Source organism: Equus przewalskii, chromosome 7 (assembly GCF_037783145.1).
Source record: "Equus przewalskii isolate Varuska chromosome 7, EquPr2, whole genome shotgun sequence".
Taxonomy (NCBI): Eukaryota; Metazoa; Chordata; class Mammalia; order Perissodactyla; family Equidae; genus Equus; species Equus przewalskii.
Genome location: NC_091837.1, coordinates 48,267,400 through 48,292,931, shown reverse-complemented (window position 1 = coordinate 48,292,931; position 25,532 = coordinate 48,267,400). Strand labels below are relative to the sequence as shown.

Below are 25,532 nucleotides of genomic sequence, written 5' to 3'. Positions count from 1 at the left end.
TCTGTTTGAGGAAACACCCAGTGGTTCCGCCAGGAATTTATCTAACCTTTGGATATCCCTCTGTTGCCTTCTCCCACTTTTGTTGCTAGGCTGGGAAAACATGAGAACAGTTTCTGTTTTACGCTTTCTATAGCTTGCAACCTTCCAGGCAAATCCAGAAAACACTACTTCTGTAGGAATTAGAGGAGGAGGAAAAGATGAAGATGAAGAGGAGATGGACAGGGAGGAGGAGGAAGCTGCCTCCATCACATATAGAGAATATCCAACACAAAATGCACTTTAGTTCACATTTTGATTCTGTTTCAGCAAGGAGTGGGATAGAGAGGGAGGGCGGCATTTGACCACACGGTCAGGACAGACCAGATTCATTCCTATTCAGCTAATGGAGAATTTCCAATAAGGTAAATGTTGCCTGTCTGATATTTACATAGGACATTAAAACCCACAAATCTCTTGTGTGTGTGTTTTTTCCCAGAGACTCAAAGACCAGTTTATCATCTAAGACTTGCCTTATTTTGAAAATGATGTGTGCCTAGGTGAACACATTTTCTCTCTGAGCGCTCGAGTTTGTTTTCAAGGCAACATTAATGACTAATGGTGAGTCATACAGTTTTGTGGCTTGGTACAGTAGTTTATATTTATGCAAGAGCTTAAAATTCAACTTTGAGCAATGTCCACAGCAGGGAAGAACAATTAGTAAATTCATTAATTGTGCTTTTGTGTACACTTTTATTCTCAAGGCTAATTATTTGTTTAAATTATTTTGCCTCTATCAGAAATGTTACCACATGAAAATATTTCAGCTTAGGTTTCTGGTGTGAAATATAAGGCTTGGGAAGTTCAGACATTCTTCTGAAATGTAATCAGCTTGCCTTTGCTAATGACTGGTACCCAAAGTAGAGCCCTTTATTTAAGCATATAAGCAATTAGTTTGGGGGCATATTAGGGCACACAGAACTGTGATTCATGCTGCTGCTTATCCTTCTTCTGTGATGTGGACAATGGACATCTTCCGTGTTTGACTTTTAAATATAATCACACTCTGGTGTACCGTAAGTTGGAATCATGCAGTCTTATGCAAAGCAATGCTATAAAAGGAACACCTCAGTTCCCAAGCCAGTACGCTAGTGTACATCATAAAAGTGAAGCTTTCCTCTTTTTTCGCGGAGAGGGATGAAAATCTCCTTCTCCTCTCTTCTCTAAATTCTCCATGTGTCTGGGCTGTAGCTATAAGATGAACCAGCTGCCACTGGAGCCGATGTCTTCCAGGTCCCAGTTCCAGGTGTGTGGCCTGAAAAGAGATTGATGACTTTGTGTGGGCACAGCCAATTTCCTCCAACAGGTACAAGGCAGCCCTCCCTTCTCGAGCATCTTCCCAGCCTGGCTCAGTCCTCAGGGAGACCCACAGTCCAGAAGGCGCAGAAGGAGAAGGACGATAAGGACTCACTCAGCACCTGCTGAGTCCTGGTGCTGGGCTAGGCATTTGACCAACAGATTTAATCATCGCAGCCTCCCTATGAGGCAGGCGTTGTGAGTCCCATTTTTGAGAAGAGGAAATGGAGGCTACAACATAGATCGGAACCCAGAACTGTGTGACTGCAAATCCAGTGGCCTTGCCATTAGACCATGTTGCTTTCCTGGCACCTAGCACAGTACCTTGCCATAGTCGATGCTTCATTCATTCATTCATTCAACAAATATTTATTGAGGGCATTCTACGTGCCTGATGCTATTGCAGTAAACAAGTTAGATAAAGATTCTTGCCACCAAAGATTATAGCGATAAATAGTGAATGTATCCCATTCTAGTGATAAATATGTGTTGAATGAGCATTGGACAAATGTGGGACAGACCTATAGCAAAATATTGTAGCCTCATCATCATCTTGCATTTGTGTTCCAACTGTGCTAATCATTTTCACTTCAAGTGAAAAAAAAGCTGAGGCTGGGTATCAAGCCCCAGAGGGATAAGCAGGAAGTCTGTACTCTGTCCAAAAGTCCCAGTTATGTCAGGGCCAGTTAATAAAAGGTGGCGGTGGAGGGGTGTGGATTCATTCTCTCCTTCACGTTGTGGCAGACTGCAGTAGGAAGCTCCATTGCCTTGGCAGAGTGGGCTCTAGAATGAGCTTCTACCATCACCTCAGGAAGACAGAGCTTCCCCCAGCCAAGGAAACCAACAAAGAGATGCAGCCCATCCCAAACATCAGAGAGAACAGAGATGGATCTCAGGCTGAAAATACAGAGGAGGAGGACGCGTCTGTAACTCCACAGGGGCTGGTTTAGTTGTTAAATGTTTGTCTTCTGAGTCTGGTCAGATTCTAAAATCAGTTCCAATAATCACCAGAATTACAGATGGGAAGGACCTATGAGGTCATCTAGCCGAGTGTGGCCTGTGGAGCATGCCATCCTCACACAACACTTTTGGAGCCCTTTCTCCTCCTAGTTTAGATGTCCTTGAGGGCTGTGCTTCGCCCTGTCCCTCAGGAACCAATTCCAAAATCCACCCACAGGACATTTTAGACTAAAGATGTGGCCTGGGTGGGGTTCTACTTTTAATTTTCCAAAGCACTGAACAGAAGCCTGGTGTCACGAAAAATTGCTGGGAGCCTCTCCTCCTTCTCCCCATGGTGCTGTCCCACCCTCAGGGGTGGCTCTCAGCTGGGAGGCCCCGGCCCCTTGGCAGGGGTTCAGAGCACATGAGGAGGTGCCAGGACCGACACAGCTCAGCAAGGGGAGCCACGGTCTCAGTTGTCCAGTCATCCTGAGCACGTGCAACCAGGGAGACAACTAACTCCTAAACAAAGTTGTCGTCCCTGCAGCCTTGCAGAAGGCTTATTTCTAAATTCAGTCTATCTGCTTAACACCCTTCTTGAGATTAGAGTAATCATCTGTGTGTACAAAGATGAAGCTACAAGGTGTTCATCACAGTGCTGTTGACGTTTGTGAAAACTCGAGAACAATCTCCATGCCCAGTGATAGAAGACTGGTTAAATACGTGAAGAATAATAACAGAGAGAATATTATGAAGTCACTAAAAATAATGCACCAGAAGAGTACTAATGACATATTTTCATCATACTATCAGATGAAAAAGATAGGTTACAAAGAGTATGTATAGCACATTATTATTCTCTCTTTTTCTAAAATGCATGCGTGAAGAACAGAATATTGACATAATTATCTCTTAGTAAAGAACTGACAGGTAGTATTTTCTTCCCTGCTACTTTTCAACCTTTTCTACAATGAATATGTGTTACTTTTGCAATTAGATATAGAAATGTTACTTAAAAACATTAAATTGTCTTTCCTTTTCAAATGCTGCATTTCCCATATTCATCACTAACAGAATCCCTGTAATCAGAAGAAAGGGGAAGACAATTAGCCCCTTTCTCCGAGCTGGCTGCTGGGCAGCCAGGGTGTGAGTGTGTCTGTAGGAGGAGTGCTAAGCTGATGACAACTGCAAGCTGTGAGTCAATCCCACAGTAGCTCCAGCATTCATTTACTAAATGGACTCCCGGAAGCTAGAAAGGGTGAGTACCCTTCTCACTTCAGAGAATATTAGGACGAAGGAGTTTCATGCTCATCTGAGGAAACAAGAACACTGGCCCAGGCTTTTCTGATGTAGCATCACACATTCAGAGCCAGAAAGGACCTATTGAAGACTTGTTGGTAGCTGTTGTAACATATTTTCCCTGTAAAGGGAAGACTGAGACCCAGGGGCCAGCTGGCTTATCCTTGCCCACACAAGTAATGTTGGCCAAGCCAAGATAGGACCCTGGGATTGACTCTAACTCCCTCTGTCTCCAATATCCTGTCCCTCCCTTATTTGCTCCCAAACTCCTACTCATGTTTCATGGCCTGACCCAACCATCACCTTCTTAGTGAATTATCCTCAACTCCCTAAACAGAGTTAATCTTGCCTCTTTTCACTATTCCTTATACATAATCCTCTTGTTGCATTTTCTATACTACATTGTTATTATTTGACCTTAAGTCTGGACTCGAAGGCAAGATTTATCACCTCTCCTTGTATTCCCAGGGGCTGGTATATCACAGCCATTTAATAATAAACCCAAAGGCTTAAAGGCATTATAAAGCTATAATTGCCACTGTTTCTAAGAGTTAGAAGATGGAAGAAGAGGACACATACTCCTGACCATGAGAGACCGTCAGACATCCTGGAGTTGTTTGCACTGTGGGTCAGGGGGCTGACTAAGATGATCTGGAGGCAGAAACCTCTTTGCTGCCACTACAGGAAGATGGGTGATATAAAAAGTTGAAGCTTTCCATTAGGGGGGTGCCTGGGAAATAAGAAATTAGGAGTATGATGGCTTGGATGGGTAGTCACATGACATTCTAGAAAGACCATAGCTTTGGAGCAAGATGCACCAGAATTTGAATCCTAAATCTACAGCTTAGTATGACCTTGGACCCATTATTAAACTTCTTTGAGTCTCAGTTTTCTCAGCGAATGCTGATAGTTACTTTGCAGGGTTGTGGATATCATTAGAGATCATGATTGCAAAGTCCCTCACACACAGTACTCACTAAATAGGTACTCATTAAATAATGGCCCTCATTATTGTATTTCCTTAACTCCAAAGACAGTAAACCAAGGACCACACACAGTGCTCATGGAGTTGTTTCTCCAGATGGAAGCCGAGACAAGAGGGTACAAGAGAGCCTCAACTGACCCCCAAGGGGAACAGAGCCCAGGAAAGAACTCTGGGCCTCTAGAGTTCAGGTGAATGACCTTAACACAGCACATGATTCTCCCCACTCTTCCAGCAATAGAGAAAAGGATGAGAGTCTCCCTAGTGAAACTGGCCTTCTCGTACCCACTCAGGAGGCCGGGACAGGGAGCAAATGATTTCTTTGAAGTGACAGCAGCACAGTGACCTGGAAGTCCAGGGGGTGGTGCTTGGGCAGGTGCAGTGGCGCTGCCCACCAGCATGCAGCAGAGTCCTGAAGGCCACCACCACTGGACCGGAGCAGTGGGCAAGCCACAGGCGGGGAGGTGGTGACAGACTACTTACATAAGGAATGACACTCAGCCAGCGCCCTCCCTTGCCCAGGGCCAGGAGTGCCACATCAGCAAGACTTTTAGCAGTTTACTTGGGACCCACCTATCCTGTGTCAGACTGGTCATATCTCACCACCAGTGGGGAGCAGGTGGGGTCAGATGCTCGAGAAAAGAGTGAGACAAGGCTCTTCTTTAGACAGGAAAGTAGACATATCTCTTTTTCCTCTGGGCCAGTCCCTTGGAGTGGGGCCTCTCTTTTCAGTCTCAGCTTGAGCAGCACCTTTGTGAATGGGTGGCTGTCCTGAAGCCCCGTTTGATTACCTCTGTATCTGACACTTGCACTGTGATGGTCTATTTGTCTGCCTGTTTTTCCCACCTAGACTGTAAACACATACAGGCAGATACCATGTTCTCATTACTAATATCCACGATAGTGCCTGGTACATAACAGGCATCCAATAAGTATTAACTGAATGAATGAACGAATGAATGGTGAAAGAACTTTGTAAATTGAAAACACCATTATCATTAGTGTATGTTGTTATCTGGAACATTATAGCACAAGGAGCAAGCACGTGCTATGTCTTTTTCTTTCTCTCCATTCGACATATTTACACACGTACCCACATGTACTCATCCAACCACAGGATCAAGAATTTAAGAATAATTCAATTGAATTAAACTCAGTAAATATTTATCAGGCACTAACTGCCAAGCACTTTTCTAGGCACTTAGGATACATCAGTGAACAAAACGTGTGCTCTGATAAAATAGACCATTCTAATAACGTCTTTGAAAACCTGCCATACAGCCAGGGCGATTATCTCATACTTTAAGTTTGTATTTAGAGTCAGACTCCTTAACATTCTGTTTTGATTCAGACATTTCCAGGAGTAGAGTTCATCATGGAATCTTGAAAAGCAGACCAACTGGGAAATGATTTGCCCTTCACTACAGCAAAGACAGTGACTTTCTGCGGACAACATTGATTGTAAAGGTCCCCAGGAGGCGCCTCTTTGCAAAACCATTGGACATACTCCCTTGACTTTCAATGTTCTCCTTTGATGTGAGCATAAACAAATGTATTCTTCACTTTTATTAAATGAGGGCTGAGTTCATCTGTCTTTTTTTTCTTAGCAATAGAAATACATCTTCTATGAATATCATCTTGAGTTTGTCATTCAGCTTTTAAAAAAACAGGATTAAATCTCATATTTTCCCCTCCCTTGGCTAAGAAAGGGACACTCCCCATCTGTTGGCTGCCTTTCAGAATGGCAGGTCCATCTACTGAGACCACTAAATTGCTTTCAGTGAGTCAGCTTTGTGTACAGATGAAAATTCTATTCCACTCCTGCTGAATGAAGATGTAATCCAATCACTCATGGTTTGCACATATGAAACTAGTCAAAAGGAAGACAGGATTAATGATTACAGATGTCTGTGACCATTTATCACTATGAGGGAAATGATTCGAAAGTTCCTGTTCTGCTCTTGGCAAGTGAGTAGTGCCACCTTTCAATCAAGAATTTGCTGTTAGTAAGTGTCCATACCTGGGATGAGTCCATGCACTATAGAAGAAGCAGAAAAAGATGACACAGCACCTGCTCTCAAAAAGGGAATCACACTTTCTTTTATTGAGGAAACCAAAATGAAATAGTTGAACAAGTAGGAGATGCTAAAAGACACATGAAGCTAACTATAAGAATTTGGAAAGATGGCAGAAGGAGAGATCTCTGGGCTGAGGCAACTCACAAAGACTTCACAGGGCAGATGGGACTTGAAGATGGACCTTGACAGTGGAGAAGTTTGGTTTGGCCTGAGCTTTGAGAAGAAGGCTGAGGAAGAACATGGTCAAAAGAGATGTGTTATGGGGAGAGTGAGAACATCATCCCGGCTGTCATGGATGGCCCTTCTACAAAAAGAATCAGAAATTAGTTTAGAAAAGAGAGTTTAAATCAAACTGTGGATGTTACTAAATTCTGGGCTGAGGAGTTTAGATTTCATCTGATATGCTGTGAAGAGCCCTTTCTGAGTCATGCATGGAAAAGCAATATGATGGAAGTGGTTATAGAAGTATTCATTAGGCAGCAGCCTTCACAATGGACTAGAAAGGAGAGTAAGACAAAAAAAATCAGAAGGGCGAGCTGTTGAGAAGTTCAGTCAGAGTCGCAGCACTGTAATATGAGAGAGAAGCTGACACATTTAAGACTTTGTAAGGAATGAGGATTAAAAATTAGGATTGATTAAGGATATGACAGGAAGGAATAAAACATAAATTTAGAAAGGGAAAACGACAAACTCCAAAAATACAGTACTTCAACATCTATAACATAACTTCAGTAAAGTTTAGAAGAAACAAAAACCCTGACAAGTCAATAATAAAATGTAAAACAAATTAGAAAAATGAACAAAGGATTTGAACATGAACATTTCAAAAGAAATTTAAAAGGCTATTAAACATATGAAGCCATATTTAACCACACTAAAGAAGGCAAATAAAAACAATAACAAGATATTATTTCGCCTATTGATTTGGGTAAAATTAATAATTAAGTTTTCAATAATAGCTAGTGTTTGTAAGAAATACGCTGCCCACAAGAAGGTAAATTGGTGTACTCTTATGTAGAGCGATTTGGCAATATCAAAAATCTAACAAACACACTTACTATCTTGAACCTAGATTTTCTACTTCTCATGAGTCATACCTCAGGTATGTACATCAAAGCCTTACTTATGGGTAATATAACTGAAAATAAGCTAAATATCTAATAATAAGATGATCTAAAAAGTATGGAATATTGTATAGACATTAGCATCATTGAAGAAAAATCTTTAATACTTGGGAAAATGTGCAGAATATATTGTTAAAAAAAAAGGTAGATTATAAACAGCTTGCACAATATGTTCCTAATTTTTAAAATTCTGTATATAAAAATCAAATACAGCAAGCAGACTTTGGATTCTAAGCCAAACAAGCTTAGAGTAAAAAGACACTTTTGACACAGCCAGGGAAAATCAAACATGGACTAATTATCAGATGAAATTGAGAATTTACTCCTACATTTGTTAGATATGATAATGACAGTTTAGTTATGTTTTTTAAAAGTTTTCAGTGTTAAAGAGTCTTACTGAAGTGTTATAGGGTGACACTGTATGAAGCCTAGAATTTGCTTTATAATACTCAAAAATAAAATAAGGGAATTAGATAAAACAAGAATGACAAAATGTTGATAGTTATTAATTATATAGTTCTCTTTATTTTGAAAATTCCCATAATAAAAATGTTAATTGAGAAAGGCAGGCATGGGGCTGGCCTGGTGGTATAGCAGTTGGGTTCGCATGCTCTGCTTTGGTGGCCTGGGGTTTGCTAGTTCAGATCCCAGGCATGGACTTATGCACTGCTTATCAAGCTATGCTGTAGCAGGTGTCCCACACATAAAATAGAGGAAGATGGGCACATATGTTAGCTCAGGGCCAGTCTTCCTCAGCAAAAAGAGGAGGATTGGCGGGGGATGTTAGCTCAGGGCCAATCTTCCTCATAGAAAAAAAAGGAAGGCAGAACTCTGCCACACTTTAAAAATAATGTATACATATTCACAGAAAAAGTATGAAATGGTATATACCAAAATAGTAACAATGATTATTGCTGGTTAGACAAATAGCTGATTTTTATTTTCTTATGTTTTTATAAATATATTTTTCAAATTTCTTCAATGAACATATAATACTTTTATAATCAAAAAAAACTCTTAAGTGCACTTTTTTAGGCTTCTTTGGTTTTGATTTTAAAGAGGTAAAGGAAATGGTGACACCAATAGCTGAAACAGAGAAGATAAAAACCAGGGGGGGCTTGGGAGGGAAACATACAGACGTACCATGGAGATATTGCAGGTTCAGTGCCAGATCAGCACAATAAAGTGGATACTGCAGTAAAGCAAGTCACACAAATTTTTTGGTTTCCCGGTGCATATAAAAGTTATTTTTACACTCTATTGTAGCCTATTAAGTGTGCAACAGCATTATGTCTAAAAAAGTAATGTATATACCTCAATTTAAAAATGCCTTATTGCTAAAAATTGCTAACCATCATTTGAGCCTTCAGCAAGTCATAATCATTTTGCTGGTGGAGGGTTTTGTAAAAAAAAATGCAATATCTGCAAAGCACAATAAAGTGAAGTGCAACAACATGAGGTATGCCTGTGCTTAAAACAGGACTTACAGATGAGGCGGTGACAGTATACAGCTGGACAAAGAGTCTGAACTCAGTTGGAAAGATGACGAAGGGGTTAGGGAAGGCAGGGACTTCGGGTTCAAACCTTAGAAGCACATTATAGTATTTAAAACAGCTTTGCAAATTTCCCTTGGGAATAATGGTTTTAAAAATTGAAGTTGGTTTTTTTCTCTCATTCATTTATTCTACATGGTCCAGGTACTGGTCTAGATGCTGGGAGCACAGTGGTGAAATAGAGAGCTCTGAATAAGTCCTCATGGACCTACAAACTAGCAGCAGAGAGAGATATTAGACCAAAACTTCACATAGTCAATCGTAGTAACTATTATGAGAGAGAAGTACAAGGTACCGCAAGAGCCTGTAACAGAAAGACTTGACCTAGTTCTCAGGCATGCTGGAAAACTTTCCTGTGGAAGTTTTGTTCTTGAAGGATAAACAGGAACTCAGCAAAGAGTAGGGCAGACGCATTCAGAACAAGAGATGGGCTCACCCAGAGGCCTTGAGTCTGAGAAAAAACATGATCATTTGAGGGACAAAGAGAAAGCCAGGGTGTCAGGAGCAGAAAGTGAATAATAGAGAGGCATAAGATGGAACTGGAGACGGAGGCCATGGAGAATATGCAGAGGTGTCCAGGCCATAATAAAGACTATTACTATTACCTTGTTTTATTCTAAGCTTACTGGGAGGCCATTAAAGGATTTCAAGTAGAGGGGTGTTTACTGTAGGGCAGGCATCTGGAGAGAGGTCATGCCAAGAATATTTAGAGGCCTATTGAACAGTCTGGGTAGAAGACGTTGATGCTTTGGACTGAGGTAGTGGCAGTGGAGGTGGAGAGAAGTTGGTTGATTAAAGACATTTAAAATTTCCTGAAGGAGAAGATGAACTGGCAAAGGAGAGTGAGAAGCAGCTGGAGAAGTAGGAGGAAGATCAGATGACCAGCATCAAGGCATGTTTTTCTGGAAGGAAGGAGAGGTCAAATAGGTTGGATGCCATCAAATATTTCCCACTGGCTTTAGCAAAATCCAAGTCACTGGTGACTTTGTGAGGGCAGTTTGGATCCAGTGGTGAAGGAGAGGTGAGATAACAGAGGTCAAGCACTGGCTGGGGTCAGGGTGGGAGAACGGACAGAGACAGCTCATGTACATGGATGTTGTGCTGTTTTCAGAAAAAGGAGAGAGAAATGAATGGGAGAGATTATTAAAGATGAGAGAAATTTGTATTTGTACATAGGAATAATCCTGGAAAGAAAGGAAGGTGAAAAACAGAAGTAGTAGAATAAGCTTTGTCAGAGACAAGAGGAGGTGGGCTTCAGAGCATGGTGAGTGACTGTCCCAGGCAGGAAGCACACTTCCCTTCATGCAATAGGAGGCAAGCCAGTGAGATGGTGATACATTCAGGTAGTTTTGTAGATCTAATGGCAAGAACTTGAGGGAATTTATTTCTGATTCCTTTTGGTTTCTCTGAGAAGTGAAGGGATAGTTGTGTTTGTTTGGTGTTTGTGGAGCTCGTAGTGTGTGTGTGTGTGTGTGTATGTTTGCAAAGATTAGAGTGAGAGGAAGGATGGCTGGAAGAAAAGGTTTCTTGCACAGAGTGGGGAAGCAAACTGGCTAAAGAACTAAAGAAGTGGTAAGAGGAGACTTTGAGTCAAAGTCAAGTTCAACTGAGTTCCATACATGGCTGAATGACAAGGAGGGAGCATCCACTTCTAAAGTTATGATAGCAGAATAGCCAGAGCTGCCAGTGGGTCACTAAGGTCCATGCTAGAAGCTGGATGAGCTGAATAATGACAATAATAGTAATGAGGGCCAGTGCTCTTAGAGGACGCACCACATATGCCAGGCACTACGAGGATCTACATGCATTAATTCATTTAATCCTAACAACAACGTATGGGGTAGATGCTATTATTTCTCCTTAATAGCCGAGGAAACCAGCAGGGTTATGCACCTCGTCCAAGGTCACACAGCTTGCAAGTAGAAGAACCAGAATTCAAACAACTTCACTCTGCAGCTCTCCATGAGGTTTCAGGGCCACAGGAGGCCTGCAGGACACTTGAGTTGATGTTTTTTGCTTCCTTCCTTCCCTTTGAATGCTTGCACTAAACCTCAATCACTAGAATTAGCCAGCTCGTGTTTCTGTTTGTTGCAACCCACTGAAGAAATGTAGTTTTCACTTAATTTGTCCTGGTCCTGTCACATGCTAATATTGCCACTTTCTGCAAATGGAAAAGAAGGCAGTAGGTAGTTGATGTTTTAGCTACATAAGTTAACCAAAGGCAGTCAATTTTTGTTTTGAACTAACACGTAATGAATCAACGCATGAGCAATCTGTTTACACAGTTGAGCACAGGAGCTGGCTGCATTCTAAATCTAGCCACGTACTTGAATCATCCTGGTAAAAGTGAACCAAGTGATTGAGAAGCTCCCTGAAAATGGGCAATTTTGTCATCCAAAAAGATTTAGATTTGTGTCTCCTTCCTGTAGTTACCAAGGTTGTATCTTTATTTGCAATACAGTATATCTGGGCCACAGGACTACTTAATTGATACAATTCAGGCTTGGTGAAGGAACATGTAAATTGAATTAATCATTGTACAAAATCAACACCTCCCCTAACCGTAACCAAAGGAATAAGACAGGCTGGCTCCATTCCTTGACTCCATAAGTCATAGCATGAGTCCCTTGGAAGCAAAACCGTGTAAGAACTTTCCAGGTCCCGAACCCCAGCCTGGGCACTTCAGTTTCTTGCCTCTATATCCTTCTGTCATTGACGTTAACTTTACCTAATGATTCCCTGCAGTCTTTCCCCTAAGCTTTCTGAATTTGGAATTGGAAAACCATACCAAGACTAGAGGAAGAGCATCTTGACTCTAGGTCTTGGACCTTAACATCCAAAGGATTACTCTCCATGTGAATTTGTCTAATCCATTGCATATGCATCCTAATTCCTGTGCACATTCATTCACTTGTTCACTTAACAAATGCTAATTGAAAGCCTACTGTGTGCCAGGCACAGCTGAAGGCACTAAGGATACCATGGTGAAGAAAATAGACACAACCCATTGCATCATGGAGTTTATAATATGGAAGAACAAAGATCTTCACTTAATATTTATGCTATTAATTAATTTCGGATAAAATCAAATTTCCCCCAAAACTCCCTACGTCTCTCCTGCTTTCGTTTTCTCCATAGTACTTACCAGTCTCTATTGCACTATAGCACATGCTTATTTACTCTGCTTGGTATTTGACTCCCTCCATGTTTTCAATCTCAGCGACTCATTTTTGGCTTCATGCCTTCTCTCTCAGCATTTTTAATTCATGGTGCCTATATCCCTCCAACTCCCTCAAGACAAGCCATGAGTAGATCCAACGTCAGGCAGACCCATCAGTATGAAATTATCCACGGATGTGTATTTTAATGTCATTACAGTGTTAGGACTTGCAAAAATGTGGCTGTTCTTACGAAGCACTTGGAGTTGGATCCCAGTTCCAGCACTTACTGTTGGTGTGACTATCAACTATTTTATCTTTAGGTAAAGTATCTTTATCTGTAAAATGGACGTAATAATCCCTACTTATTGGGAGGGTTAACACAATGTATATTGCATCCCAGGTGCATTGATGGTGCTTAATCAATAATCACTTCCCCAGCCCTTTCCTTACTCACTGTTTGGCCTGCTGTTACCAACTCCCTAAATAATGTGACCAGGGACTCGTCACTCGTTTCTTTTCTACTGCCCTAGAACAAAGGGAACATAATCAAGAGTGGAAACATTATTTGATATCTGCTTCAAAAACACACTGTGTTTGATGTGTGATGCTGATGTGTGATACTCAATCTATTAGATATTAATATTAGACTGCCGGCTTTGTGCTGTTCATATTGGTAACATGACCCTGATCAGATTCCCAGCTGTGAGAATTACAATGTGAGCTTTCAGTCGTTGCTGGGCTTTTTTTCCCCTCCTACTGCCAGGAAGAGGTTGAATAAGCATCCGATGATGTAACAGCCTTCAGCTGAGTTTGCTGAGCTTTTAAAATTCAAGAATCAGGGTCTAGGGAATTGTTTGTACCTCAAGTCGCCTCCCCACCTCCAGGCCACCTTGGTGCTCCTTGCATTCTATTTCTTAGGGTGGGTTCACCATCCTTACCTTGTACCTGCCCCTCCGAAGGCTCCTCAGACTCTGCTTACTGTTGAAGGATGGGTGATTAGGTAGAAGTTCAGAGAGGAAGAACCACAAAGGAGAAAGGGGGCTGGGTTATGTTCCCAGTAATAATGACAAGGAGAAGAAGGAAAAGAAGAAAGGAATGAGGGAGGAGGAGGAGACAAGAAAGAGAAAAAGGAGGGGAAAAAAAATAAGGATAAGAAGATCTAAGGTATACTGAGGATTTCACTGCCTACCACACCGTTCTCAATCCATTTCAATGAATTTTGACAACAATCCTACAAAGTAAGTCCTTTAGTATGAGAAGGACAGGTCTCCTTCCTGCTTTTCCTGTCCTTTCCCCAAGCAATTCTGGGTATCAAACATGTTTTCCCACCCCGCAGAATAAAATCCAAACTGTGTAGCACGCCATTCGAGGTTCTGTGTGAACGGGCCCCCATAGGTGGGTGGACCACAAAACACCAGCCAAATCCAGACTCTTTTGAGAGTAAAAACAGGTGCCATTTGTAATTACACTGGGAAAACAGATGAACACCCAGATTGCCATGGGCTAACTGGGATGTGTGGTCACTTCCCTGTGTCCATCCTATGCCTCCCACCTCGCTGAGCTCCTGCATTCCCCAACTTTACCACGCTCTGCCATGTGTGTGGAAGACTAAGCAAACCCTACCTACCCCATTCCAACCTGGAAGACTCATTCTTCAACGCCTAGTTCAGAAACAACTGTCTCTGCGAAGTCCAGCTAAAGTTCTCAAAGCCAGTTTGCAGAGTGGTTAGAGCCCAGACACTATACCCCTGTTGAACTTGTGGGTTCAAATTCCAGCTCCACCATGCGCAGGCTGTGTGTGCTTGGGCAAGGCCTTCAAGCTCTCCATGTGTCAGTTCCCTTCTCTGTGATATTGAGATAATGGTGCCATGCGGTGACTATGAGGACAGAGTGACAGGGACTGACTCTGTGTAGGAACTTCAGGTGGAATGTGTGCTGCACAAGGATATTGCCAAACCTGTTGACACAGATGTGCATGTGCTTGCACGTGTATGCACACGTGAACCCCACCTGTAAGGCATGTATTTTCTCCTTTGAGGGAAAAAAATAAAACAAAACAAAAATTGTCAAGTGGATGTTAAATGCTAAAGAGTTCATAGATCATTTTGTCTATAATAAGGCTTCATTTTTAGTATGGTGATTTTGACATCATCTAATCAATACAACATGTTAAAATTTCTGAGTTCCTTTCCAGGATGCGAATAACTCTATAAGCCATCCCATGTAGCCTTCTTGCTGGCAGGAGTGTGGGATGGTCTCATAATGTGTTTTTTGAATAAGCAGAATAAGCTTCTATCCACGTGATGTTACTTCAGAGCTCAGTAACATTTATTTTAAGACCTGCCTTATTAAAGTGCTAATACTCCTGAGACAAGTAACTGATCTTTCCTATCCTCAGCTATTTTTACCTTAGTGTGAATGCAATTCAAATCCTTTACTAGTGAAAGCATAAGAGAAGACACTGGATATTCCTCAGGGTTGGAAGCAGGAACTGCGAAAGGTAAAAAAGGGCGAGGAAAAGCAGGACTTCACATGCCTGAGATGAAGTCTGTCCACATCACGCTCTGGCTCAGAGCAAAATACCCTTGCTGGCAGTCTAAGGCTAAATGCTCAGGCTGAGGCTGAGCCTTCAGCTAGGGGTGGCCACAATACCACTACAGCCCCCCGCCCACGTCCCCAAAACACACACACACTTGACTCATTTCATTGTCGTCCCCCTGCCTAAAGCCTAGGTTTACAGTGACTTTTGTTGTTGTTGCTGTTGTTATTATGCTCTGGCTGTCATCTTGAGGCTTTTCCCCCCACAGATTTTAATTGAATGTTCCAGAAGGGAGAGATTTCTAGCATATCGTTTTAAACTTTTGCTTCATATTGTGACCAATTAAAATATGAGTAACCACAGAATACACTTTTCTTTTTCTTCAAGCATCACCCCCAACAGAGAGAAGGGAGCTTGAACGCCATATTATTATTTTCCATGCTGTTTTGACTTAAATAAGAGAAAAGTTTTTTATAAAGTTCTTTAAAAGTTTTTGACAACCCCACTTGGGTTTTTTTTTTCCCATTCTATGTCTATGTTGGGAAGAATTCTCTATAGTCTGTTTTCTCTCCAATCCTCAGGTCACACCTCCTCGTGTAATATGAAGCAGTGGTCCCCACTGAGTGACTGGAAGCCAAGCTCTGGTGGATGACTTTAAAGATGATCCTAATATCCAGATAGGGGGTGCAGATCCATCTCAACCCAGCCCGCCCACAGCCCTCCATGACTGTTCCCTTGTGGCTTCCTTTCCCTGTTCCCTCAAATCTTTGGCACATTCCCAGGCTGCCAGGCACCTCTCAGTGAAGAGCCTTGCCTTCTACCATGCAAAGAAAATAGAGCACATTATTGATGAAGAGCCCAAGACTTGACTCTCCACATCTGAAATGTACCCAAGACGGCACCCTTTCTTCCCTGTGAAGCTCATCTTCTTCAGAAATACCTCCTCCTCCTATGCAGTTGATTCCTTTCCTTTTTCCTTCTCTGGCACTTGTCTAAAAATTATTTGCCCTTCTGTCCCACGCAGTTTTATTCTCCCTCTCTTACCATCTCTCAAACTGAAAATATACGCACAATTCTTTCCTCCTCCTAACAAACCTCCCTGCAAACCCCTCCCCCTGCCGCATTGTTCTGTCTTTCTCTTCCACCACCAGATTTCTAGAAAGAAGAGTCCATGTTCTTCACCACTACCTTCTCAGCTTCACATGTTGACCTACTGAAATTTGGATCCCACCATATTCCATTCTATTGATAGCGTGATAGAGTTTCAGAGGCTCAGATGAAAATCAGAAGGCCCTTAGATTCAGGGAAGGACTTTGGTAATAGGAACAACGTAGTAAATGAAAACAAAAAAGGAGCTTAAAATTCAACTGCCCCCTTTTGGGGGGGAAAAAAAAGCATTTTGTTTCCTGAACCAAAACTAGTCTGGAAATGCCTCTACACAGAGATGACAATAAATAGTACACCTCAGTGAGGGCCAGGAGGGCGGGTGTCAGTGCCCACACCTGTCCTTGACATTGACTCCATAGGAGATAACAAGAGCAGTGCATGGAAACTCTGCCTTCCCGCAGGGAGTGTGGAGCCAGCTGGGAGAGAATCAGGCAAAAGAGAAACAACAGGAGCTCCTACTGCTGGCTTCTCTGGGCCTCTGGCGTTCGCATGATTGTTTACATGTGCAAAGAAGAAATGGAGGTCTCTGCCTCTGTAAATGTTCACGCCTGTTCCTCGCTGTCCTGTTCCCCTTCCTGTCTGCTCTCCAGTCTGGCTCCTCTTTTTGATCAAGACAGCAAGATCAGTTTCCTCTCTACAACATTACCTGCATCATCTACTACTGGCAATTGTCTTCTCTCCTCTGCTGGATAAATTTCCAAAAGTGAATGACAAGCTGGGAGTCAACCCCTACCCTAGGTCTGAAGAGAGGTATCTTCTTTGTAGTCTGAAACTGGAAGGGTAAGACGATGGCTCGTTCTCTCTTTTCCCAAGTAACTCATGCCCTTTTTCCCTTGCCCCATACGTATATTCTTTAGGAGGCAAGCTCAGAGGGGTAAAGCTTTCTGTTGAGGTCTTGGCCTCTGCACTGAGAATGCCAACTGGTGTCTGGCAATGCCCATTCTGATGTGGATAGCAAGAGAGCTGAGGCCATCAATTCATTTCACATGAACCGTGAAACAGACAAGAGATGGCCAGTCATTAGACTTGTGGTCACTGCTGACCCAGCCTAGATTTGAACCTGCGACCTCTAGGTAAAGGGTTTTATATTGCAATAATCATGCTTGAAGGGTCTAGGGGCTCTCCCAGTACTTACTTTTTAAATTAACACTTTGTAGCTAGTCACTGAGGAAGGAGAGGAAATGAAAGAAGAAATGAATTGAACACCTGATGTCCTTGAGGGAAAGCGGAAAACTAGGAGAGAAGAGCCTTGGTCTTACACGCCTCGGTGGATGAAGCTGTTGCTTTTTAAAGCTGTTGCTTTTTAAAGCAGGGTGCCATTTGAAAGGTAGATGCCTCTTACCATCACTCTGCAGGGCTATTTGAAACACCTGTCTTGGCCTTAGCTCTGCTTCGTTAGTTGTCTTCATTTGCCTGCCTAACAACTGGAGGTGTTTATACCTTCGTAACAAAACCACTTTCTTGCACGGAACTGTGATAATGAAAGTTAATTCTCTTATCCCAGAAAACTCTCAAGAGTTTAAGTGCACTGCTTCATTAACTCACTCTACCCAGCTCTGAGGTGAAGAATAAATGCTATCATGCCCATTTTACAGATAGGGAAGGTGGGAAATTCAAAAGCTTAATGCAAACTTTGTTTCCCACATATCAAGAAATAGAGTCTTAGCAGTTGACAAACCCTGTGACCTTTGGAAAGTAATTCATTCTAAGTTTACGTTTTCTCACCTTCAAATAAGGATAGTAGAAAGTTTGCGGGGATAAATGAAATAATGCATATAAAGATCATTGCACAGTGCCCAGCTACACAGGGCTGCATTGCACAACTCCACCAGCATTGTGCGGCCAGTCACATAAAACACAATGTGAACGACGCCCCCTAGAGTTGTACAGTCAACAGTCGTACAGCCACGGTCTGACACGTAATACTTTCTCTATAAGTGTTAGCCATCGTTAGTTTGGAAGTTTTTCTTCCGGCAAAAGCAGAGTCGGCGGTTCAGAACAACCCTCTCTCTGACTGTAAGAAACATGTGAAAAGAAACATCAGTTTAAGGACATTGGAAAGTTACCAAGGCAGTGAGAAATTATGCTGTCAAGATCCCAGGGAGGAAGGAATCCCATCTAGGGCTGCCTTTCCGCCAGAATGGTGGTTTCAAAGTATGGGCACTGATAAGCAGTAGCACCTTGGAACCTGTTAGAAATGCAAATTCTCAGGCTCCACCCCACATCAACTGAATCAGAAACTCTGGAGGAGTGAGATCCAGAAATCTGCTTTAACAAACCCTCTGGTTGAGTCTCACGTACCCTAAGATGTGAGAATCATGGCCCTCCAGGCACCTGTAATACTGAAAGCACAGCTGAGAGACTGAGAAGGTGGGTGGGAATTTTGGCAGTCTCAAGGGTCTGAGAAGTCAATAATTAGAGTTCCAGGCCTGCCTGGTAAACACCCCAGGAAATTAGCTGGAACCCCAAAGGGCTACACCCAAGAAGTAAAAGTGACTTGGAAATATACAAGCCATCACAGAGACGAAAATTTCTTATTTCAACTCCTGATCGGATGAAGGTGACGTATTGTTAGTGCCTTTCACTTAGCTCCTTTCCAATAACAAAGACAAATCTTCTGTGGAGGAAGAAACCATCCCCCAGTGTCTCAAATTTTCTCTATCAAACACTCGGTCAAAAATAAGTGAGCACTCACTTCCATCATGTTCCTTACATCCCTCACTCTAGAGAAGCCAGTCGCCACGTCAGAGGCCTCTCAAGCAGCTCTCTGGAGAGTCCATGTGCTGAGAAATTGAGACATTGGCCTTCTATGAATGGCCACGTGAGTGCGCTAACTTGGAAGGGGATCCTACGGGTCCAGTCAAGCCTTGAGATGACTACAGCTCTAGCTGATACTTTAGTATAAGCTCATGGGAGATCCGTAACTAGCACCATCCAGCTCTGCTACCCATGAATTTCTGACTCAGAGAAACTATATGATAATAAGTGTTTACTGTTTTTCAAAAAGTAACTGGTTATTCAATAAAAAATTACTGAGCATACCAGAAGAGAAAACTTGACAAACAAGCAAGATTTTTCAAATGGGCAATATAAACAAACCCATAGGCAATAGAGTATTTAGACATAGAATTTTAAAATAGCTATGCTTAATTTTTCAAGAAAGTATTACTGCTTCACTATAAGTTCATGATCACCCACCTCAAATGGGCCATCAGTACTGCCCAACAATACGTGTGTCCACACACGTGTATTGGTCAACTCAATCTCTCACTTTCTGTGACTATACAGATCTTCTCTACTCTCCCTCTGCCCTGCTCATAGCTTCCCTTTCACTTTCATCCACTTCACAGAGGAGATTGAGGCCGCCCAACAAGAATTCACTGGCCTCCTGGTCTACGAATCTACATCTATGCTTTCCTTCTCTCCTTTTATGATGGAAGAGCTATGGATTCTTCTCCCTAAAGTCAGTTCTTTGGCTTCACTTTGCATCCCATCCCCTCCCATCTTCTTAGGACCTTCACACTAACAAGTATTCTTTTTCTTTCATAATTTCAGACTCTTTTTCTCAAGCAAACCCTTACCATTGGACGTACTAAATCATCTTAAATCACATTTAAAAATATTCTCTAACTTCAGTTCTACCTTTCTTTTCCTTCCCTTCACAGAAAAATTTCTAGAAGAGTTTTCTTAAACTTACTGTTTCCTCTTGTAACCATCTCTCACTCAGTACTTAACACACTCCAGCAGGGTTTCTGCCCCATCTCTCTAGTGATAACTTCTTGTTAAGGTCTCAGTGACTAAATTCAATGAATGAACCTGTTTCAGCTCTTGTCTTCCCTGTCTTGACAGGGTTAGACAGAGTTGAGCACAACACTCTTATTTAAGCTTTCCTCCTGGCTTCCATGGTATGCTATTGGTTTTCTTCCTATGTCTGTAATTTCTCATTTTATTCTCCTTTTCAGGCTCATATCCCTCTTTCTGACCATTAAATGTTAGTGTTCTGCCGGTCTTGCTCTTCCACTGTATTTTCTACAAACTTTCCCCAAATAAGCTCACCCAAGCCTACAACTTCAATTACCTTGTGTACATATATATATATATATACCCCAGACTACCTAGCTACACTCAGGACCCATATGTTCAGCTGCCTTTTCTATGTATGTCTAAAAAGGCTTGATTTCAGGCTCAACAAGTCCAAAACCAAACTCTTCATCCATCCTCCTAAATATGGTCTTCTCCAACAGTTTTTCTTTCAGTAAATGCCTGACCTTATCCATCTAGTTATACAAGCCATAAAGCTGCATGTCATCCTTGATACCCCCATCCTACCCATGACTAAGTTCTGTCAAGTTTATCTTCCAAATATTTCCCCAGCGTGTCTCCTTCTCTCTGTCTGTATCACTGCCACCCTAGTCCAAGCTGCCATCATCTGTCTGACCTCCTGCCAAGCTGAGTGCTTTCCTGTTGTTCTAAAGATAAAGACCAAACTCCTTACTTAATGTGGCTTTCAAGGTTCTGCATGACTTGGCCCCTACTATCTCTCCAAACTCATCTACAATATCACCTTATCTCCTTCTCCTCAATCTACTCTGGACTTCTTTAATTCCCTTGTATTTGCCATGTTCCCTCCTGTCACAGGGCCTTTGCACGTGCCTAAAATATTCTTTCTTGCCCCCCTCAATTAGTTAATGCCAATTCACTCCTCAGATTGAATATTGCTTCCTTATCCAAGCCTTTCTTGATCTCCACAATTAAATCAAGTCCCTTTATTATCTGTTTTCATGGAAGATGATGTTCTGTCCCTCTCCTTAGTAGTACTCAGAATAGTCTAATTTTACATTTGATTTTTTATTATATGAGTCATGTCCATTTTTGCTGACCACTGCATATCGAGCACATTTATAGCATATGTAATAGATACTCAATAAATAATCGCTAAAGAAATGAATAAGTAAACGACTAATCAGATAAAATAATAGCATTGTTATGATTATTATTTCAAAAATGAGATTAGTTTCCTGACACTCAAGCAAGAAACATTCCAGAAGAATTCCACACTCATGGCTCTAAGTCAGCATTTGAGGTCACCAATTAATAATAAACTTCTTTTTTTCCTATGTTTGAAATCACTTGAGAAGTAGACACAGGAGAGAGACTGATGGAGACCAAAATATCAACTTAATTACTAATAAAGTTGAATTGGAGATCCATGCTTGACTAATGGCCACAATTGGATTTCCTAATACATCCCCTTGGATTTGAACTTGTCCATTCCAACTGCCGGCATCACCCAAGCAGGAGCAGATCAAGACCCGTGAAGCTTACTTACTACATGGATCAGCAGAGGTATTTACATCCAGAGGTCAAGCTGCTTCACCAGCGACTGAGAAGCCAGGGAGAGGCTGGGTGGAGTATGCCTGGAAGCTGCTCCCCAAACTTTCTTATTAAGCAACTCACTCTTTTCGTGGAAAGGAATGAATAAGAATGAAAAGAAAGCCCAGGAATGTTGCTTTGGCAGAAGCCTCTTGAGAAAACATGAAGACAAGGAACGGAGGTTTCCCTAACAAATAGCAAAACAAAATTAATATGTAATTATTAGTGGGACATTATTTATAGCTAAAATTTGGTTATTTAAAAAATTAGCTTTTTCCCCCAGTTAGTGGGATAATGCAATCTTTCTTTTCTTGCTCAACTGTCCTATTATTCAATTGATTGTTATGGTTATGAATTAACTTTAAAGTTTGTCATTGAAAAAGTTTATTTCTCTTGTAAATGGAGTATACCCAGAAGCATCTGCTTATGATGTTAATTTCCTAAAGATTTCTGTTTTAATGAAATATCACATCTGCCCGTGTGGTGGTTCAAAGCATTTGATTATATGTACAATGTTCATGCATCATTTAGGCCTGGAAATATGAATATGGTTGTACAAGTTAGGAGTGCTTTCAGCTGCAAGTCATAGAACATCCAACTAAAAGTGGCTTAAGTATTAAAGATATTTAATTATTTCACATACAGGAAGTTGAGAGGCAGTTGCATGTTGACATGGTGATTCAACAAAGACACCAAGCATCCAGGTTCTTCCTGTCCTTCTGTTTACCATATCCAACACACTGACTTTTCATTCTCAGACTCATTTCCTTACGGTTGCAAAATGGTCAGTATGGGTCCCAAACGTCCTGCTGATATTCAAGGCAGAAAGAAGGGAAAGGTTCAACACTAATGCGCTTTCTCTTCAAACACTGTGTCTTTTTTCAGGAAACAAAACCCTTCTTAAAGAGATCTGGCATGCTTACCAGTACAGTGTCACATGGCCACTCCTCGCTGTAACGGAAGCTGAGAAATAGGAGTGTGAGAGTTCTGATTAGCTTAGATTTAAGATTAAACCACTATGCCTGGGCACATTACAATATTGAATAAAATAGGAGTCTTGCTGGTAAAGAAGAAGGGAGACAGACATTGGATGGGCAACTGACAATGTCTACCATAGTATGTCTGACTCAAACCCATCCCTTTCCCTGAAATTCTTCATTATACTATAACAAGTATCACCAATTCTGCCAGGAGCAATAAATAGAGAAAGTGGTAGAGGCAAGTCCTGGAGCCATAAGTAATAAACTCATTTAGCATTTGCTCACTCCTCACTAGTGAAAATGTCTCAGGGTAATAAGGACCATAGAATATCTGGGAGTAGGGAGGAGAGACTGCCAAGGATGGCAAGACTGGCCAGAGGAGACTACGTGGTTGAAGAGAGCCTTGGATAGGAGAGCTAGAGAGGCAGAGTAGAGAACTCCAGGTGAAGAGCAGAGCAGAGGAGTAGAAGTAGAACCCAGGAGCTGCTTGGTGGGGAGAACAAGTTCTCATTGGAGAACGAAAGGGAAAGGAGGGACAACCAGGGTCTGAGAGTGGAGATCAGAACTCCAGGCTGAACATTCTGGAGTTTTCTCATTGGGTAGAGAGGAGTGACACACAGTTTTAAGAGCAGAGCAATGACATGAGGAAAGCAGTATTTCAGACAGAATAATTTGGTGGTAGGGAACAGAATAGATTAGAGGGGAAGAGACAAGTTGGGAGGCTATTGCAATGCTCATAAGGTGATGGAGGACTCAGTGAGAGCATTATTATTGGCAATAAAAATGGAGCCAAAAGTGTGGATATAAGAGACATTTTAACCTCATTTCAGGAGATCCTCTAACAGAAAACAACAGAGGAGAAATGAAAAACATAGACCCTCATAAGTGCTCATAGCCAAACATTTAATCACCATGCTCCCTGTTTCAAGTGCTCGCCTGAAAATAAAAAAAGCTAATTTTGAATAATGAAGGGAACCGTCAGGGAGTTCCACCAATAGTAATTTTTTAAATCTCAAATCATTGCTCTTCCAGTTAGTTACTCATGGCCTGGTTTCACAGAAATGGGCTGCAGGCATTCCAGAAAATGAGAAGTTATTCTAGGAAGAGCCAAGACTCCTCCAATTTCACCCTCAAAGGGCATATGTGCTCCCCACCCATGAGGAGACATTGCTCTTGTGAAGGTGGGGAGCAGGGAAAGGCCTTACCTGGGTGGCCTGCATGGATTCGGCAAGGAATCAAAGCTCATATGGAAGCTGAGAGCCTCACATCTCTCCGTTTTTGGTGCCACCCTGAAAAAGCCTGAGAACACTTTCAGCCAAAGAGTCTCAGGGTGGTTAATGCCCAGTAATGTACAGCAGAATCACTACTGCCGGAAAGCCCACCGCCTGCGAGCCCACCTCCCACCACTGTTAGTTGGATGTTCTGTTACTTGTAGCCAAAAGCATTCCTAACACGAGAGGCTTTGCTCCCCTTCTCCCACTGAATTCATGCCACAGCTCTAGCGGACCTGGAGCAGAGGGCATTCCCCAGAGATATGCTGATTAAGTGCGTAAATAAATTAGTTACACGTACCTTCATTATCCCTTCATTACAGGGTGGTGAGTAACTTGTGGGCTCTGGAGCCAGACTGCTACCTTCAGGTTGTCATTCTGCCACTTAACCGCTCAGTGACCTGCAGCTTCTTTATGCCAGAGTCTTCCCGTCTGTAAAACAGCAATAGTTCATACTCCATGGCTGTGTTTTAAGGACTCAATGAGATCATGACTGTAAAGTGCTTAGCTCAAAGCCTCATACAGGGTTAGCACCCAATAAATGTAAAGCACTGTATTTTTTACAGATGAGAAAACAGTAATCCAAAAAGGCTAGAAAACTGGCCCAAGGTCACACAGATAAATGCTGTGCGTGCTTATTTTCATGGACACATCTTTTCTGAGCAGTGTGTCAACAAGTCAGCAAATATTTATTAAGTGACCATGAGGTGCAGAGTTCTGAACTAAACATTCAGAATTTATGCTCAAGGATGGGTATAGTTCCGACTTGAGTGGAATTTACTATCTGACAAGGATGTTTAGTTTTTCATGGTCAGCCCAGCTGCACACAAGGCTGGCCTTACAGATAAAAGAGTCAGAAGCCTCTGCAGGACTGTTTGAAGGGTCCCAGGAAGGCCATTCTAACAATGTACGTCAGTGGGCAGCGGGGATAAACTCAACACAACATCAGTGTATCGGCCTGAGTTTTGTCCTCCTGGAGGACGGATTCACCCAGACCAAACCCATCTTTCTCCCTCCTCCTTTGCAATTCCTCTGCAGATAAAAGAGTTGCCCCTAGGCCTTTAACTGATGCCTGAAATGTCTCCAGCCAGACCTGGTTCTGTGAGTGTAGCACTGCTTCCTATCACCCAGTAATCTTTTTCTTTTTTAAAGATTGGCACCTGAGCTAGCATCTGTTGCCAATCTTTTTTTTTTTTGTCCTTCTTCTTCTTCCTCTCCCCAACGCCCCTCTAGTATATAGTTGTATATTCTAGTTGTAGATCCTTCTGGTTGTGCTATGTGGAACACCACCTCAGCATGGCTTGATGAGCGGTGCTAGATCTGTGCTCAGGATCCGAACCGGCGAAAGCCTGAGCCGCCGAAGCAAAGCACATGAACTTAACCACTAGCCCATGGGGCCGGCCCCCACCTAGTAATCTTTAAAACTGCAACTATCCCTGGGAAAGAAAAGGGCTGATGTCAGCGACATATATTTTTGTAAGTGTGTGTGTGTGTTTGTGTATATATATATATATATGTATATATATTTTTTTCATATCAAGTAAATGTGGGCTAGCTTGAAGGAAAGGTTTGTTCAGGCCCAGGGAGCTGCTGCATGATTGGTGATCTATTCCATTCTGCAAAGATCAGCTCTCATAGGTGCCTCTGAGTGGCATAACATCCCTGCCAGGCGCTGTCTAAGTGGATTTTACCAAAGGGCAACCCACCAAACAGCCTGACTGGAGAAAAAGAGGC

General features: G+C 42.1%; 1 long non-coding RNA gene across 2 annotated transcripts; it reads right to left on the bottom strand.

Moving 5' to 3' along the window:
- Positions 1-610: 610 nt before the first annotated feature.
- On the bottom strand, positions 611-24,528 carry LOC139084515 (uncharacterized). Of its 2 annotated transcripts, XR_011541951.1 has the most exons (4): positions 24,100-24,364; positions 22,191-22,356; positions 21,504-21,734; positions 611-1,291 (listed from the first exon to the last, which is right to left on the bottom strand). It is a non-coding gene; the product is annotated as an uncharacterized lncRNA (long non-coding RNA). The 2 variants fall into 2 exon arrangements; XR_011541950.1 differs by lacking the exons at positions 611-1,291; positions 21,504-21,734 and adding an exon at positions 22,471-22,510 and having other exon boundaries at positions 22,157-22,356; positions 23,733-24,528.
- Between the last annotated feature and the right edge of the window lie 1,004 nt (positions 24,529-25,532).